Below are 8,142 nucleotides of genomic sequence, written 5' to 3' on the forward strand. Positions count from 1 at the left end.
TTGTCCACACTTCCTACATTCGTAGATTTGCCCAGGGTGTGTAAACATTATGTTATGTATGACTATTTAACGTCTTCCTGTACTGTTAGTTTGCGGACCTTTGTGTTATATGTTATAAGCATAACAGGCCCTGTTATATATGTACAGTGCGGACCTGGCCGAAAGCACCTTGTTCAATGCTCTGTTTATTTAACTGGATGTTCATTGGCTGTTAAACTCTGTGTTTAAAAATAGTTGAATCCACCTGGCACGTATATAAGCCGTGTTTTCTGTGCAGAGGGGAGGTATTTTTGCTGCATCCACTGGGAGCCAGGAGAGAGTGAGACGCTCTCGTATCGAGTCCATTATTTTGATATGAGCTGCTGATGCCAGTTTCATTTGGGAGGACAGATTTTTTTTGCCGGCACCGTTTGTGTACCACAGTAGTACTGATGTCTGGTTTATGTGAATTTCTGCGGAAGTCACGTTTATTGGTGTTCGGATCTTTATTATGATTATACAGTGTGGACTGTGTAATTTGTTTAACACGCTGACCTCACCTGACCGACAAGGTCGTCAAGGACTCTAAACTGAAGTTTTCAGTTTTGCAAAGGACGTTCGTTCTGCCACAAGGTGACATTACTCTACGTCTCTGAACGGCTCGTTTGTGAGCTTCTGCGGGAGCTGTGACTGATCTAAAGTGGATTATACCTCCATGCCTGTATTTACCCTGTGTTGTGCTCTGCGGGTGTGACGTCATTCAAAGGCTTGACTGTTCCAGTTCTGTGTAACCTGTGTACTGTGTTCGTGTTCGCTATCCTAGCGAAGTACCTGTCTAGGACAATTTGTGACTTGTGTGAATTGTGTGTTTATCCCATGGTCTTTACGTTGGATTTCCTGGAATACGTTCCTTGGGATGCAAAGGTGAACTGGAAACTTGTAAGGACCGGTAATACTGATGTGTATGTTGTTGTTGTTGTTGTTGTTGAACTGTCTGTAAAACTGTACGTCTCATTTTATATATAAAGCATTGTTTACATTGTAATATTGTAATATTGTTTTGCACCGGATATTTGAAGTTAAACACAAGTGAGAAGCGATTGCTTAATTTTAACGGTGAATGATTCAGTGGCTAAATATTTACAATGGGAGATTTTGATCCTAAACAGTTTGTTAATGCGCCCGATCAGGATGTTTTTGAGAGTTTAAAGAAGGAAGACTTGGTTAAGTTAGGGACATTTTTAGGTTTGTCCATAAAGTCTTCATGGAGGAAAAGAGATATGCAGCATACTTTGTTGAAACATTTAGTGGAGATAGGGAAGTTTGATAGTTCTACATTATCTGATTATGAGTTCGAGGGTCAGTCTGATGCTGAGCTTAAGTTTAAGCAATTTGAGTTAAAGTTGAGATTGGAGAAAGAGGAAAGAGAGAGAGAGAAAGAGAGGGAACATGAGATAGAGTTAGAAAAGTTGAAAATGCAGAGAGAGAGAGAGGAAAGAGAGAGGGAAGTGCAGAGAGAGGAAAGAGAGAGGGAAGTGCAAGTGCAGAGAGAGGAAAGAGAGGGAAGTGCAGAGAGAGGAGAGTGAGAGGCAAGAAAGAGAGAGGGAAAGAGAATTGGAGTTCCAAATGAAAAAGTTAGAGGTTGAGAGAGATGAGAGACGGGATTCAGGATTTGATGTGACCAAATACATTCGGTTAGTTCCATCCTTTCAGGAAAAAGAGGTGGATAAATATTTTCTGCATTTTGAGAAAATTGCAAATAGCTTAAAGTGGCCTAAAGAGTTCTGGACTATGTTATTACAGAGTGTGCTAATTGGAAAGGCCAGGGAAATTTACACTCAGTTAAGTGTAGAGAATGCTTCCAATTATGACTATGTGAAAGAGGTAATTTTGAAGGGTTATGAATTGGTGCCTGAAGCTTACCGCCAGAAATTTCGTAACTATGAAAAAGGTAGAGATCAGACATATGTTGAGTTTGGTCGAGCTAAGGAGCAGTTGTTTGATTGCTGGTGTACAGTCAAGAAAATAGGCAAGGATTTTGAAAGTTTGCGTCAGCTTGTGCTGGTAGAAGAGTTCAAGCGTTGTATTCATAATGATGTAAAGGTGTTCGTTCATGTGCAGAAGGCGAGTACACTTGAAGAGGCAGCCAGTTTAGCTGATGATTATTCCTTGACACATAAGGTTACATACACGGGTAAGCCATTTAATTCATTTACACGTAGGAATACCCAGTCACATGCAACAGGTAGAGGTAGCTCTACACAGAAGAGTTCTACACCAGGTTCCAGTAGTTCTACAGCTCATGGTTCACGTAGTTCAGGTTGGAATGGTAGTCCTCGAAATAGGGTCACTTGTAATTTTTGCAAGCGGGTAGGTCACGTGATGAGTGAATGTTACAAGTTGAAAAGGATACGGGAAGCTCAGAATGAGTATAAGCCCACAGGTCTTTGTGTTGCAATGCACAAAACATTGCCGGAAGTTACATCAGCAGTTAAAAGCAGATCTGAGTTAGCTGATATGGGATTGGATAAGATTCCCAAATGCTCTATGGATAGCTTCGCTCCGTTTATCAATTCTGGTTCAGTGTCGCTTAGAAGCGACATGTCTTGTGCTACCCCTATAAAGATATTAAGGGATACTGGGGCATCTCAGTCTCTGTTGTTGATGAATACTCTGCCCTTTTCTGAAGAGTCATACTCTGGGGTTCGTGCCCTTATTAGAGGTGTAGAGTCTAGTGACTTTGTCAGTGTTCCCCTTCATGATATTTATTTGTCATCAGATTTGATATCTGGACCTGTCAGGGTAGGCATTAAGCCTTCATTACCTTTTGAGGGTATTCATTTGTTGTTGGGAAATGACTTAGCACATGATAAAGTTACTGTTGATCCCTTAATGGTTGATAAGCCTTCTCTGAATTCAGTCACAGAGCCAGCTGAAAGCGAGATAGCGGGTTTATATCCGTCCTGTGTTGTTACAAGAGCTATGTCTAGAAAAGTCAGTACAGACCAGGGTAGTACTGTTGATTTGAGCGAGACTTTTCTCAACAACATGTTGGATGGAGATTCTTCCAAATTAGACAGCCAGCAGGAAGTAGATACTAATTTTGTTAGTGGTGATCAGCCATTTTGTAGGACTGAGTTGATTGCTGAACAACACAGTGATCCAAGTATTTCTTGCTTGTTTAATGATGCAGCTAAAGATGGTGAATCTTTACCTGACCCATGCTACTACTATGTCAAGTCTGGCATATTGATGCGGCAGTGGAGGCCTCCCGATGTTTCGTTGGAGGATGAATGGGCAGTTAAGCATCAGGTAGTTGTGCCCAAGTCTTATCGTAAAGACATACTGACCATAGCGCATGAAACGCCGTTAGCAGGTCATTTAGGTGTTAATAAGACCTATCATAAGATTCTCAGTCATTTTTATTGGCCAGGAATAAGGAAAGATGTTACTGAATTTTGCAGGTCTTGTCATGCATGTCAGTTAGTGGGGAAACCTAACCAGACAATCCCCAAGGCAGCCTTGAGGCCTATTCCTGCAATTGGTGAGCCATTCAGTAGAATCTTAATAGATTGTGTTGGTCCGCTACCTAAGACAAAGTCTGGAAATCAGTATATGTTAACCATAATGTGTACTTCAACTCGTTTCCCAGAGGCAATTCCACTAAGGAATATTACTGCCAAGACTGTAATTAAGGCTTTAGTTAAGTTCTTCACCATGTTTGGTCTGCCTAAGTCAGTACAGTCAGACCAGGGTTCAAATTTCATGTCTGGTGTGTTCCAACAAGTTATGCATGAGCTAGGTATTAGCCAGTATAAATCCTCAGCTTATCACCCACAAAGTCAAGGAGCACTAGAGAGATTCCATCAGACACTGAAAAGTATGATAAGAACTTACTGCTTTGAGACAGGGAAAGATTGGGACGAGGGTGTACCTTTGTTAATGTTTGCTGTAAGAGAGTCTGTACAAGAGTCACTTAGATTTAGTCCATTTGAGCTTGTGTTTGGCCATACTGTGCGTGGTCCACTACAGTTGTTCAAGGAAAAGTTTGTGTCTGGTGATAGTGACAATGTTAACCTATTACAGTATGTGTCAAGTTTTCGTACTAAGCTCAACAGAGTATGTGAGTTAGCCAGAGAGAATCTTACAGCTCCTCAGAAGAGTATGAAAACTAAGTATGACAAAGAGACAGTAAGACGCAGATTTGAAGTTGGTCAGAAGGTATTGGCCTTACTTCCAGTTAGTGGTAAGCCACTTGAGGCTCATTTTGGACCTTATGTAGTAGACAAGAGGCTAAGTGATCTTAATTATATTATTTTCACTCCTGATCGGCGCAAATCTAGACAACTTTGTCACATTAACATGTTAAAGCCATATGTAGACAGAGATAGCACTGATCTCAATGTTGTACATCCTAGTGGAGTTGCTATCTCTTGTTTTCCAGTGCCAAGTTGTAAGAGAGAGTTAAAGCGTTTTTTGGGCATGGCAGGTTATTATCGTAAGTTCTGTAGGAACTTTTCATTTGTTAGTGAGCCACTAACTCAGCTGTTAAAGAAAGGTGCTAAATTCTTGTGGTCCATTGAGTGTCAGAGATCTTTTGATAGATTAAAGGCCATGCTAAGCAGCGGCCCCATACTTGTAGCACCTGATTTTAATTTACCATTTAAGCTAGCTGTTGATGCTAGTGATATATCTGCTGGGGCAGTTTTGTTACAAGAAAATGAAACAGATCACGTTGATCACCCTGTATGTTTTTTTTCTCGCAAATTTGACAAGTGCCAGAGAAATTATTCGACAATAGAAAAGGAGTGTCTGTCCTTGATTCTAGCATTACAGCATTTTGAAGTATATGTGACTTCCTCAAGTTACCCCATTGTTGTGTATACAGATCACAATCCCTTAACCTTCTTGCACAAACTAAAAGTTAAAAACCGAAGATTGTTACGGTGGAGTTTGCTTTTGCAAGAATTTAATCTAGAGATTAGACACATAAAAGGGAAAGATAATGTGATTGCTGATTGTTTGTCACGTGTCTAGTTGGTTTTCTGCAGCTTTGTTTTTAAAGACTGTGTGGAAAACGTTATTATTATTCGTGATTATGAATATGTTAAAGAAAGTTTTATGCAAAACTTTCTTTTCCCTGAAGGGTGCGGGTGTTATGTATGACTATTTAACGTCTTCCTGTACTGTTAGTCTGCGGACCTTTGTGTTATATGTTATAAGCGTAACAGGCCCTGTTATATATGTACAGTGCGGACCTGGCCGAAAGCACCTTGTTCAATGCTCTGTTTATTTAACTGGATGTTCATTGGCTGTTAAACTCTGTGTTTAAAAATAGTTGAATCCACCTGGCACGTATATAAGCCGTGTTTTCTGTGCAGAGGGGAGGTATTTTTGCTGCATCCACTGGGAGCCAGGAGAGAGTGAGACGCTCTCGTATCGAGTCCATTATTTTGATATGAGCTGCTGATGCCAGTTTCATTTGGGAGGACAGATTTTTTTTGCCGGCACCGTTTGTGTACCACAGTAGTACTGATGTCTGGTTTATGTGAATTTCTGCGGAAGTCACGTTTATTGGTGTTCGGATCTTTATTATGATTATACAGTGTGGACTGTGTAATTTGTTTAACACGCTGACCTCACCTGACCGACAAGGTCGTCAAGGACTCTAAACTGAAGTTTTCAGTTTTGCAAAGGACGTTCGTTCTGCCACAAGGTGACATTACTCTACGTCTCTGAACGGCTCGTTTGTGAGCTTCTGCGGGAGCTGTGACTGATCTAAAGTGGATTATACCTCCATGCCTGTATTTACCCTGTGTTGTGCTCTGCGGGTGTGACGTCATTCAAAGGCTTGACTGTTCCAGTTCTGTGTAACCTGTGTACTGTGTTCGTGTTCGCTATCCTAGCGAAGTACCTGTCTAGGACAATTTGTGACTTGTGTGAATTGTGTGTTTATCCCATGGTCTTTACGTTGGATTTCCTGGAATACGTTCCTTGGGATGCAAAGGTGAACTGGAAACTTGTAAGGACCGGTAATACTGATGTGTATGTTGTTGTTGTTGTTGTTGTTGAACTGTCTGTAAAACTGTACGTCTCATTTTATATATAAAGCATTGTTTACATTGTAATATTGAGTCACTGAATCTGTTTTCTGTTGCTGTTTTCAATACCGTAACAATTATTACTTCACCCCCCGGGTTAATAAAGGCACATACCGCGTTTTGTGGCACCTGAACCGATATACCAGTTCGTACGACCGCAAAATCCTTGTCAGAATCCCGTGGCTTCGTAACACTAAGGCGCTTCCCGTATGGTTTCAACGCGGACGCTATCAAATCATCCGACATTTCATCAGAGTCCCAGTGGGCAAGGTGGGTAAGGTCCATAAACACAGAACTGGCCGGGGTAATATTCCATACGGTGTCACCAAGAACAAACTTTTCCTGCTTCAACAGAGCACTATGTGCAGCCTGTGTGGCAACACGAACACAGAAAATCTTCTTCAGATAATTCTTTTGAAAACACACTAAGTCAGATTTGTTGTTAATCACACTTGACAAAGCCCCAATAAAGTCTCTTTGGACGGCAGATGAAAAGCTTACACTGCTACGTAGAGACATAGCTACGGACAATAGCCTGCACAGCTTGTTCAGAGCAGGGAAATAAACAGGCTTCGACATTATCATGAAATTTGAGAGGACCACAACCCAAATCCCAAAAAATAAAGGCACCCTCAAACTCAGCTAAATCTTGTCAACAATATGGCACAAAAACGTTGTGCAAAAACAGTCAATATACCACCGATTTGTAGGGCTGGAGAAAAGCACGCCTTCACTGGACATACGAGCCACCTGTTTCCGTCCGTTTCCTAAGGCACATTTCAGCCAGTGAGCTTTCAAGAAAAAAGGATTTAAAAATTATGTTTTACAAAAACATGTCTTTGAGAAAAGATTCTTGCGCCGCGAGTAGGGTTAGAAACTGCATGGCAATTGTCCATTGGATTTCCAATCCAACGTATTGAACTCTTGGTCATTACATCTCTTTAAAAGATTTATTTATTTATTTATTTGATTGGTGCGGTACTCAAGAATATTTCACTTATACGACGGCGACCAGCATTATGGTGGGTGGAAACCGGGCAGAGCCCGGGGAAAACCCACGACCATCCCACGTACGGCCGGAGAGGAATCTCTTTAAAAGACACTACCCAACTATTAATTACTCGCAAATATTGACCTGAGCTTAGTTAGGTTTTTTTGACTAGATGCCACCTAATTTCTTTACACGACCGCTTTGGTCGATGATCTTGTGCTGAGTCAATTTATAGCAGTTTAAAGATGCAAATCAGCGAGTCCAGAACGGCCAGTAGTAGAATTTGCAAAAGTTTAATAAACACAAAGTGAAAAAGAATCGTTGCGAGCACGCTTCCAACCTGCGAGAAATAAAGTGAAAAGTGACAAAATGTGAGTCCTGCACCTCCGACGGTACTCGAACCCGCAATCCCCGGCTGAGGAGGCCGGTGCCTTATCTATTAGGCCAACGAGGCGATAAGAAACAACACGATTTACTTCATAGCTGATTGTATTTAGCCATTTTATCAAAAATCACCTTCTTTGTGCGTGTTCAAAGTAAAGATATCCCGTGAAAGTTGCAAAAAACTTCTCTTTGAATCAAATATTTTCTCACTTGGGAAAATGAAGCAAGGCCATGAAAATTTCCTTAACTAAATATCAGTCCTCAAACCTGCAAGAAGAAAAGAATTTAAACAATGTGTTTTACAAAAGATTCTACCGCTGCGTGCAAGGTTCAAACCTGCGCGGGCATTGCCCATTAGATTTCAAGTCCAACGCCTTAACCACTCGGCCATCACAGCTGTTAAAAAATACAAAGCCTAATTATCCGTTTCTCTCATGTATTGACCAGACATTAGTTAAGTTTTTTAACCAGTTGCTATCTCATTTCTGCTGACAACAACTTTGGATGCAAGAAAAATGTTCGTGTGATGCCTAAATCTTTAACAGCTTAAAGATGTAAAGCATCGACTCCAAAACGGGAAGTAGGTTTTTTTTGGTTTTTTTTTTTGAAAATTGGTAAATTTATTCCCAGATTGTCATCAAATACACAAGATTTAACAATACCCGGCTATCACAAACTTTTGAAATC

The 8,142-nt window shown here is 40.8% G+C and overlaps 1 non-coding gene across 1 annotated transcript; it reads right to left on the bottom strand.

Annotated features, from left to right (window-relative positions):
• Nucleotides 1-7,770: 7,770 nt before the first annotated feature.
• On the bottom strand, nucleotides 7,771-7,852 carry Trnas-uga (transfer RNA serine (anticodon UGA)). Its single transcript has one exon. It is a non-coding gene; the product is annotated as a tRNA-Ser (tRNA).
• Nucleotides 7,853-8,142: the final 290 nt, after the last annotated feature.

The sequence above is a fragment of the Liolophura sinensis genome, chromosome 11, assembly GCF_032854445.1.
Source record: "Liolophura sinensis isolate JHLJ2023 chromosome 11, CUHK_Ljap_v2, whole genome shotgun sequence".
In the NCBI taxonomy this organism is placed as follows: domain Eukaryota; kingdom Metazoa; phylum Mollusca; class Polyplacophora; order Chitonida; family Chitonidae; genus Liolophura; species Liolophura sinensis.